Source organism: Protopterus annectens, chromosome 3.part0 (assembly GCF_019279795.1).
Source record: "Protopterus annectens isolate FY-2018-M chromosome 3.part0, PAN1.0, whole genome shotgun sequence".
NCBI lineage: Eukaryota > Metazoa > Chordata > Ceratodontiformes > Protopteridae > Protopterus > Protopterus annectens.
The window spans coordinates 686129368-686141328 of record NC_056731.1 but is presented as its reverse complement, the minus strand read 5'-3'; positions in this window follow the sequence as shown (position 1 = coordinate 686141328).

Here is an 11961-nt window from a genome sequence, read left to right as displayed (position 1 = left end):
GTTGTGACCACCTACACTTGTAACCCACAAATGGCTGTAATCCATAACACCAGGAAAGGCACGTATGTGCAAATATAAATGGCAGGAGACACTGCGAATACATGAGGTGGTACAAAATGTGTGTAGGGCCCCAAACACTCTGGAGAGGGCAATGTGTAAAGGTGTGTCATGGCTTCGATATCAGGTGGATAATGGCTGTTACGCATGGAAACTCAACACGGATGGGGTGGAGAAACTATGGCTATGCGATTATGGATCCAGGAGTGCCAGGGTTGGTTGCTCCAGTTCCAATGGACTGGCCCGTGTAGGTCAGCTAGTACGTAATAGGTATATATGCATACGTACATGCAGACAACAATATGTTGAAGTACATTCTCTGTAACACATGCACTCCATTTATTGACATAAATAATATGAATGTGCACAGGCAAACAAATACATAGCTGGAATAATAGGCTGTGCAGACGAGGAACAGGTCAAATGATACTGTATCACATCCCAGTTACCATCGGTAATCTGTACATGAACATATTGCGACATCTGTCCGCTGTATAACGTGCTAAATACCGATTACAAGTTAACTGGAGTGACGTGTCGGTGTCATAATGACTAAGGCAATAGTATGCTATTGAAGCAAATATAAAACCCAATACGCATGTGTAAATGCATATGGCCAGGAAATGTATTGGTCAACGGACACACAGATATGTATATATATATATATATATATATATATATATATGTATATATATATATATATATATATATATATATATATATATATATATATATATATGGGTCCCCTACTATTTACCGAAACGCCGATTCGCCGACAAAGAAATCACCAACACCAAACGACCGACAACAAAAAGTACCGACAACGCAAAACACCGAACACCATAACACCGACACACTACACGTAAACAACACAGTACACTACAGGACATATCCACTAGCCCTAACCCAAACCCTAACCCTAAGGTCCGACACTACTGCACACTCTCCTACCTGCACCCTAACCCTATCTCACTTACCCACCCCTAACCCCAAGCTCCGACACTACCGCACTCTCCCTACCTGCACCCTAACCCTAACTCACTTAGCCACCCCTAACCCCAAGCTCCGACACTACCGGACACTCTCCCTACCTGCACCCTAACCCTAACTCACTTACCCACCCCTAACCCCAAGCTCCGACACTACCGCACACTCACCTATCACGCACCCTAACCCTACATCCCTCACTATTGCACACTTACCTGTCCGCTCCCTACTCCTAAATCCCTCACTATCGCATACTTACCAGGTCGCGCTTACACATTCCCCTTGTCGGTCTTCCAGCTGTCGGGATTCCAGCGTGTCGGTCAACTGCGTTGTCGGTCGTTTGGTGTCGGTGATTTCTTTGTCGGCGAATCTGCATTTCGGTAAATAGTAGGGGACCCATATATATATATATATATATATATATATATATATATATATATATATATATATATATATATATATATATCTATATCGATATATACATACAACATATATAGATATATACACATATATACACACCAAAAAAAAAAAAAATATATATATATATATATATATATATATATATATATATATATATATATATATATCGATATATACATACACAAATATATAGATACATAGACAAATATACACACCAAAAAAATACATATATATATATATATATATATATATATATATATATATATATATATATGTTACTGTAGATATACACATGTACATAACTAGGTTACGTTACAGCAATTACAGGTAACATATGTTCAGACCAGGCATATGTTAGTGGGAGGTCCAATAAACAAATGTTTACCTCCCACACCTCCCCAGCTAGGCCGGTGAGACATACAGACACGCAATAAAGGTAAATACACAGCTGCTTTCCAGACCACCGGTATGAAAGTACCAGTGGGAGAGATCTGCAAGGTCTACACTTTAAACATGGATCACGGGGTCCCATGTGGGACACCAAAAATTGCCTTGTAGTCGAACCTATGATCATTGACGCGACCAGGATGTAGCAGTACATGGAACAGTAGGTTGTGCAAGTCTGATAACACATGGGTTGACAAAACATACGACATGTGTTCCGAGACAGGGAGAGTGGGCAGTGTGTAGGGGTGTGTTCATACCCCAGCTGTGCTCACAGTAAGGATGAGTCGTGAGTGCTGTAGAGGGGTGTCAGGCAGGGGAATAATGGGTATGCAATAATGGGCCTAAGTGTGCAGGTGTTGGTTGGCAGAGATGTATTAGGCCCGCCCCATGGAAGTAATTAATATTCCTATGTGGGCATAGCAGACGCCCATACCTCCCAAACCTGAAGAGCACATCTACTGGATAGTCCTTAAACCATTGGGGGAACACATAGGAACTATATCAGTGCCCTGTACCCGATTATCATGGACGTTCGTGATTACGAATCGGAATCTAACACAGTCTTAACTAAACCGTTCCAGAACTAGTGATATTAGGTGGACAGGTGGCTGAATACACTTAATGACTAATGACAACATGTATGAGTCATAAACAGCATGTACCTCGACAAATGTGAATGAATACATATGCCCTGGGACTGTCATTGTGTCAGGTTAACAGAACCAATCATCTAAATGTGTCCCTGAGGGTGTTATGCAGTGTCCCTGATACAGTGTTCATTCTCCCCCATTTGTATGTGAGGTCTGCTAGTGACGGAAAGTACATATTCCGCCGACTACCTTAGGTAGATGATAGCATAATAGGTTGGGGTTACCATCTGTTCGCCTTTGTGAGGGACACTCCCCTCTGGGCAGTTGCGTCATGCAAAATGAATGTTATCATGGCACATGGCATCTGATTTCGGGCAAAGAATCCATATATTGTCTGTAGTGGTTGCATAAAATGATTATGTTGTATCTGAAACACCTAGATGTTATAGGAAACAGTATTAGCAACTATAATGCTACAAGAATAAGCTTTACTTATGCAAACCGGTGAAGTAGTTTATTTACTACTGGCTGTGGGTATGTGTTACCTTGCCAAGTCTGACATCTCTACATATAGGTCCTTTAGGGCTGCCACCTTTCCAAATGGCCAAAGTGGGACCTGCTCCATAGAAATGTCAGACGTACCAGGTCAGAACATACCTACAGCCGTACATAGTACAGAACTATATGTATTAGCACAAATCAAAGCTTAGTTTAGCAGCAGTCAAGTTGCTTATGCTACTTCACATAACATATAGAAGTGTCATATATACAATAACTGTTACATGCAACTATTAGAGAAACGTAGAATATAATATTGTCCTGTAATCAGGACATTTGCTATGTCTAGATTATTTTTGCATGACACATATGCCTAAGGAGGGACTGTCCCACTCAAAGTGGGACAGGTGTTAATCCTAAAGTCTCACTTCGGCCAATTTAAAAGGTGGAAAACCTACAATAGGTATGCGGTAGCATTCCCACGGCAGACGGCTGTGGTTCCCAAAACACATTTACTTGTCTGCATTGCAGAGTATCGGTTCCCATGTATCAGCCAGATGGGAGCAGATTGTATGAGAAACATGCATATAATATGATTAACTCACTGGACAGGCCGCCGATTCCGTACAGTCAAATGCCATGTCATCGCCTAATGGTCAGCCATACCCAATACTGTAATCATGTAGTCCGATGTGATAGGCATCACAAGGGATCACACCTACCCAGCGTGAGTGACAAATGCAAGCACCAATGTCGGTGCATGTGCAAGTGAGGGAGCGAGTGGGTGTAAGCATGTTTGGCTACCAGTATGCGAGTATTGCACTGTTAAAGAAATGTGGAGTCTAAACAAGTATAAAAAGCTGTAACCACAGGTCAGCAGTGCTTAACACCGCGCAAACCCATGCACAACTGCTCCCAACTGCTGTAATGTGCCTTACTCACTCCGTATCCAATGGCCTTGTTCTGGCCACAAACAAAGAACCGTCCTTTGCAAATGTTGGTAGCAACACCCTGCGCACACAGCTAATGGGAATTACCAATACACCATGGCAAATATACAGACAATAGACAGTACCACACACATGCCATACAGCACAGTCTTCCAACAGTATAGCAATGTACTGGCAGATATGTCCGGACCACTGGTGTTTGCAGACCTGGCTGTCTTGTGTTTACATGTGTGAGCATGCCCAGTATGACCATTCTGCCTGTTGTCGACTGACATTACCATCATACCTTCATGTGTTTGAGCATGCCCAGTATGGTCAACTGGATCGCATGTGTTACATGTCCAGGTAGTCAGTACTGTGGTGCCAACCTCTGCGTTGTACACTGACAGGTGGCATGCTGTGTCTGCAGGGTATCCATCGGTCATGTGGCATTGACTGTTGCTACATTTCTGCACAGAGTGGGGGGACATCTGACTGTATCCACATTCCTACACAGCACCGGGGGGGGGCATACATGACTGTTACATGTGTACGTTGGGAGGGGGGCACAGCTGACAGTTGTACACTTTTGCTACTACTGTAATGGTATGTCAGGTACTTCATTTCAGTGTGTAGACCTACCTAATGTGCTGGCTAGAGGCATACCAGTGTACTCCAGATCTTAGCTTTAATTACCAACATATTAGTTTCAGACGTCCTAGCCTTCACAACCTACATCCACCTGCCTAGCCTGCTGTAGGCTGTCTGTGTGTGTCTGTGGGGGGGGGGGGTCATCCATTGGGCATATTCAGAGGCCATTGTACAGCATTTGTCTGTGTTGGTCTACACCTATCCAACTGGTTGAGACTTATGTGGACTGTATGGATACATGATGTTCAGCCCATTACCCGCAGTGGGTTAGGACACCCTGTGTACTACTGGCTACTATTGTGACCCCGGTATGTGCTACAGATGTCATGGTGCCACTATAGATGTGTACTGTCTACTGCTTTAACATTCAGCCACCAAATTCCCTTGCATGCTCACATCCATAGCATAGCTACAGGTAAAAACACATTATAATACAACTGCCAATTGGTAGGTTGATTGACTTACCTTGAGGGTGTGCCAGCCCTGCGGATGGTGCTGGAGGACTGCCTATGTCGATTGCACACAGTGCACTTCCTATACATGGCTGAGCACAGGTAGTGTCATGTTTGGCATCCCTTTTACTGTCTGTGCAAGTCAGAGAGGGTGACATTCCCTGGGTACCTACTGTGTCAGTGCATATGCTATGCGTTGCCTCTTTGCCAAGGCCAGGTCATACTGGGCACGCCTCCTTCTGCCTACTGGGTCCAGCTCAGGTAGTTCTTCCTCTGAGTCACTCTGTGCCTGTATAGGCCTTGGCATAGGTGGGGGGCTGTGTGGCCCTGCCTCATGCTGTTCCTGCTGCAGCTGTTTCTGCAGGATCATATTGTGTAGCATAGCACATACCATACCAATCTGGGTGCATGTAGCTGGTGAATACTTCAAGGCTCCACCGGATGTGTCCAGACACTGGAACTGTGACCTGAGCATCCCAAACACATGCTCAATTATATGTCTTGCCTGTGCGTGTGCCTCATTATGGCATAGGTGTTCAGGTGTGTGTGCATTTCTGATGGGTGTCATCAGCCATGGCTCCAATGGGTACCCAGCATCCCCCACTAGGTGACCGTAGGGGATGTCCATATTGGCAAAGGTGTGGTACAGCTACATCAGATGCAATATATCAGAATCGTCATAGCTTCCAGGGCAGCCAGCGCACACATTCAGTATAATGCCCTGGGCATCACATACGACCTGGCAGTTGATGCCCCTGCAGTTAATGTAGGCCCTACCCCACTCACCGGGTGGTGCTTTGATGCATACGTGCATGCAGGCTATAGCACCCACTACCCCAGGGTAGTCTGCCATTTGGTGGAAGAGATGCATATTGCTGGTCAACACCTCACGTGTGTTGAGGAAATGTATGTGCTCACTGGCATGTGGTGACATAGCATCCAGGAACTGGTGGAATACTCTGGATGCAGATGCCTGTGAGATCCCCATGATATGCCCCATGTTGTGCTTTGGGAGGTACCTGTGGCTAGTATTCCTAGGCCTACACATACCTTGGTATCCACTGGGATGGGTTTCCCTCGGCCTGTTCGATGTGTCAGGTGTGGCCGGCACAGCTCAACAATCTGCTGTAGGAGGTCTCTGTCCACCCCATAGCACTCCACTATCTCCAGTTCATGTAGCCCCTGGTAGGTTACACTGGGTCTGTACAGTCTTCTCTGTCTCCTCACTGAGGGTTGCTGGGCAGCATTCACATCCTCACCACCCTCAGCCTCCTGCTCATGTTGGTCTATGTTGCCTGTTGCAGCCCTTCTCATTTCGCTGGATTGTTTCGTAAAATTTCCCTGCATGTATACACCGGTGGTGTAGAGTGTGGAAAAAAACAGTGGGTATGGTGCTTGCTCACTTTATTGCAGTGTTCTGGGCCGGGCTGGGCTGTAATCTGCTGATTGTGATAATTATCACCTGTTTGCCCAACTTGTTCACCTTGACTACTCTCCTACTGCTGTTGTCTGTCCCAATTGCACTAGGCAGGTATAGACACACCCCTAGCTTAGGCGTGCTAAGGCAGGAGCAATCCCGAGACACAGGGCTCCAGTGTACGTACAGTATGCCTGACACCCCCCATGCTTTCACCTATATTCGAGTCCTGCACCCGGCTATCTATACACATGCACTCTTGGGATCTGCATCACACCCTGTGGATAAACTGGATTCACTATTTTCCACCTTGTTTGCATAGTATTGTCTTCTAATGCATAGTTACATGACCCATACTGAGCCTCCAAAATGATAACCACTGCTTACTGTCATGCAGATCCACACACAACTGGTTAAAAGTGCCTTACTATCACCATATTCAATGTCCCTTGTTCTTCCCTGCAACAAAAGAACCGGTCTCTACACACCTCAAACCCAGGACCCTGCAAACCACAGACGATGTGCTTTACAACTAAGCCATGGCAAATATACATGCGTGTGAGTTGATCATGTACAGATCATCCAGCACAGGCATTCAACAGTATAGGACATGTATTCCATCAAGTAGATTTATGTGTGCTAATGTCCACATATATATCTATATATATATATATATATATATATATATATATATATATACACACACATACGTAGATATAAAATATATATCACAACATCACAACAGTGGACCATGTGACACCAAAGCATTAGACAAGAATGAAAAAGAAACCACATGCATCTTCTGCATTATGTACTGGTGTTACTATCAAGGCAAGTGTGTTTTGTTGTGTCACATGGGTTCAGACTGAATTAAGGGTAAGATTAGGGCTGCTGACATTTACTCACCAGACCTATTGGCAAATGTATGTGTATGTCTTGCCAGCCCAGTCTCTTGGGCGATTGTGACATTTATGGACACTATATAGGAAAACAACAAAACACGCTCCTCAACACATCCTGGAGCTAGCCACTCACAGATACCATCACATATGATATGACTGCCAAACACATACACCTGTTATGCCTTGGAATAGAGCACCTACCTGTCTATTCTATCACACTACAGCATTACACAGTTACAGAATGTGCTACCGAGATTACTGGGACACAGCAATTCCAGAGGCGTACTTCTAGGTGGGTGACATCATCAGCAATGGAAAAGACACCGATAGGCATAGTATCGAGTGTAAGCAGTCTAAAATCATTATTCTGTCCCCAGGCAGATGGAAACACACACAGTTGGCATGGCTGGAATAGATCTAACTACCTTACCACACTACAGCATTCCGCAGTTACAGAACATGCTACCAAGACTACTTGGACAACACACTCCCAGAGGCATACTTCTAGGTGGGTGACATCATCAGCAATGGAAAAGATGCCGAAAGGGATTGTATGGAGTGTGAGCAGTCTAAAAGCCTTAATCTCTCCCCAGGCAGATGGAAACACACACAGCTGGCATGGCTGAAATTAGAACACAGACCTAATTACCTCATCACACTACAGCATTAGGCAGTTACAGAACACAGTATCAAGATTATTGGGATACAGTGCTCCCAGAGGCATACTTCTAGGTGGGTGACATCATCAGCAATGGAAAATATGCTGATAGGGATTGTATCAAGTGTGAGCATGCTAAAAGCATTATTCCATCCCCAGGCAGACAGAAACACACACACACAGTTGGCATGGCTGGGATTAGAACACAGACCTAACTACCTTATCACACTACAGCATCATGCAGTTATAGAATGCACTACCGAGATTACTGGGACAAAGCACTCCCAGAGGCATACTTCTAGGTGGGTGACATCATCAGCAATGGAAAATAATCTGATAGGGATTGTATGGAGTGTGAGCAGTCTAAAAGCATTATTCTGTCCCCAGGCAGACAGAAACACACACACACAGTTGGCATGGCTGGGATTCAAACACAGACCAACTACCTTATCACACTACAGTATCATGCAGTTACAGAATGCACTACCGAGATTACTGGGCCAAAGCACTCCCAGAGGCATACTTCTAGGTGGGTGACATCATCAGTAATGGAAAAGATGCCGATAGGGATTGTATAAAGTGTGAGCAGTCTAAAAGCATATGACTGTCCCCAGGCAGATGGAGACAAACACACGCCAGTGGTGTGAGCAGGACAACTGCCTATCTACGGACCACTATTACAATACTACATAGATACGAGCCGCACCACAGACACTACACCTTTCAAGACTGTCAACATGACCTTCTAGGAATGCGGACATCGACATGGATGCTGGCAGTTATGATGTACATACCTGTGAACCAGTGTGTTCTATGTAGAAATCCATCCTGAACTGGGGTATGGGCATCTGTTGCCTGGACGACCACTATCGCTATACAGGGTTACAATGGCCATGCCCATACACATAGAGGCACATAACTGACACAAGGTGTCACTGGGCATGCTCACACACTTAGTAGCACATAGCCATTTGGAATGCACTATGTGTCCATCTACACAACATCATACTGGGCATGCTCACACACTTAGCAGCAAAGGGCTGTTTTGTATGCACTCTGATTCTAAACACGGAAGGGCACAGTGGTGTTGATAGTTGTCATTGTTAGCATGAAAGCTGAACTACATATGTCTGACACCGGTCTCCTACACAACGTCTGCTGCTGTCCGTCACCTTAGATGTACCAATCTAAACCTGGCACATTAATACCACCGGTGGTGATGACCTGCCAGGAGTGGCTACTTCACCCATATAGTGCCATTCATAGACGAATGTCCTGAGACCAGGTTAACACCCTGACACCTAGAGGACAGCTGCATTGTATGTGTATGCTAAACAGTGCTAGATGTGTAGCATTCGTAGTCACAGCTGCCAATGTATATCCAACAATGGGGAATACTGATATCTGTTCAGTGAGGAATACCTGGCTAAAGGCTCAGTTGTGCACAATAGCACTACCACCGTATACCTCGGATACAGACATGTGGGCCATAACACCATTACGGACCGCTCCAGGTGGTGGTGTCCCCACGTACATGAAGGCCACTCACATGTACTGACCAGTACACCATCAAAAGGCATCACAGATGTGTCAGGGTCAGATCACAATGTCAAAAGCCGCATTCTAGGATGTAGCCCTCAGACATCACCATGTCCTTGGACCAGAAACACACTTCCATACATGTGGTAGAACATATATTAGTACAACACCATGTGACCCATGACCAGTGGACTGTACCTAGCTCTACAGCAACTGTGTAGACTACCCATGTACTGACATAGTTGCATCATGTGTTATACAATGCAATGATGCCACTGTTCATAATCAGGTCTGCTGCACACATAACAGGGGCCCTAGGTCATATACAGCTGTAACAGATGACTGTTGCTGTACACCAGTAAACACCCTCATGTTTGGATATGACATACATATACCTGCCGTGGATATGTACATGCCCTACACACACACACACAGCACATATGTACATAGCTGTTGCTGTCCTTCGTGCAGACAGATGGATACAGCAATTACACACATGCACATGGAAGGTAGGTCCATGGCTGTTGAATACTAACTGTACATAAGGTGTGATAGCAATGTTGACTGAGTTAACATTCCCTCTGTACTGGTTACCCATGACAACTATCATATCATACAACAGTCCATGTGTCATATATGTCATCACACGTCCACCAATTGCAATGCCTACAAACATGGCTAAATGACAGGAATGTAGGACCTACACACATGTACATGTAGTGGTGTGCATTCAGCTACCATGCATGTGCAGTAGCTGATGTTTGCAGGTGATCTGTGTCTTACTACAACATGCAGTTGCAATGCAGCCCCATCATTGCCAACTGTATATGGTGAAATACTGACAGTACATTAAGATGTACATCGGGTATGGACGGATGTGTGGACATAAAGTGGTGGGCCATCTTTGCAGATGGATGTTTGCTGAAAACAGCTCACTGGTGTGTCACAAGCTGTCCTACCATAACATGTGCAAACACTAAGCTATGTTTCTATTAATTGAAAGGGAAGACATACAACCTACACAGCGGTCAGGGTGTCACTGACTGTAAATCACTTGACACCTGTAACACTTAAGACCTCCCGTGTGCATATATCAGCACAATTGCCAAAGGTAGCATTGGTACACATTGCAATGCGAGCAATACCGCTGTATGTCTGTCATATGTATCATAAGATAGCAGGTGTTTGATTCACAGTACTGTCATGTGTGTTTGCTTGTGTGTCCATATATGCCATGTATGGTGGGGAATAAATCCCAATTGTTACTCACACCCCTGTACACTGTTGTAGAGATCTGTACATACTGCAGTGTAGAAAGCAAGACATAGGCAGGGTTGGGTACACATGTGAGCTATCTGTATGTGCATGACATAGGTGCATTCAATTGTGGACCCTACAGTGTGTGTTTATATGTATGTATGACTGTCTGGTCCAAGGAGTGAGGATGTATGTTACCATAGTGAACAGATAGGACCCCTAACCCCTCCAGGTGATGCAATCTACTACCCTGTTGATGCCGTCAATCTTAGGCATTACTGACTACCTGTACATGTTCATTCTCTGTGTCTCATCATGTGGGTGCACAGTACTGTAATGGTGATTACCACATAGGCAGGGGTCCCCACCTGAACACTATCAAGTGGGTGTGTGTGTTACAGTGTTGTTGACCCCATGGGTGTGGGCGTGTTACTGTGTCTGAATACATATGTGCGAATACCTGTGTGTGTGTGTGTGTGTGTGTGTGTGTGTGTGTGTGTGTGTGTGTGTGTGTGTGTGTGTGTGTGTGTGTGTAGTTGTGTGTTCTCATCCTGTAACATGAATGTGTTTTACTGCTACACAGTGAAGCCTCAAGCTATCAACTGGCATCTACCCTTGTCATCAACTAGACCACTATGCAAACTCGCCGCCCCATGTAACTGTACCTGTGATGTCACCCAGTATGGATGTCATGTCTCTAGCCACTGTAGCTTAGTACACAGCACCCATGCTCCTGGATCAGTAGATGTGTAGACATCTTTGGAATGTCAGCCTTTCTAATAGTGAGGTTGAAGCTACGAATAGCATGCTGGTATTGCCGTACATGCCTGTGAGTACTCCACATTTACACATGGGAAACTGCAAACACTGGTACTCAACAGTACATGCAATTAGACCTGAAGGAGGGAAGCAGCACATCATTATCAACATGCTGTTACTGTTGTTACCAAGACACATACTGTGAACAGAAAACAATGCATTCTAAACCTGTACTACATGGTATGTCTGCTGTGTGTCAACAGTACACAACAAGTGTAATCTACACTTATCTCCCTCTTCTGTTCACCCTGTGCATCAGACCATATGAGCATGTCCCTGCACCGATGATATAGATGACAGGGATGCGGCACAGGCATCATCATATGCACAGGATGATA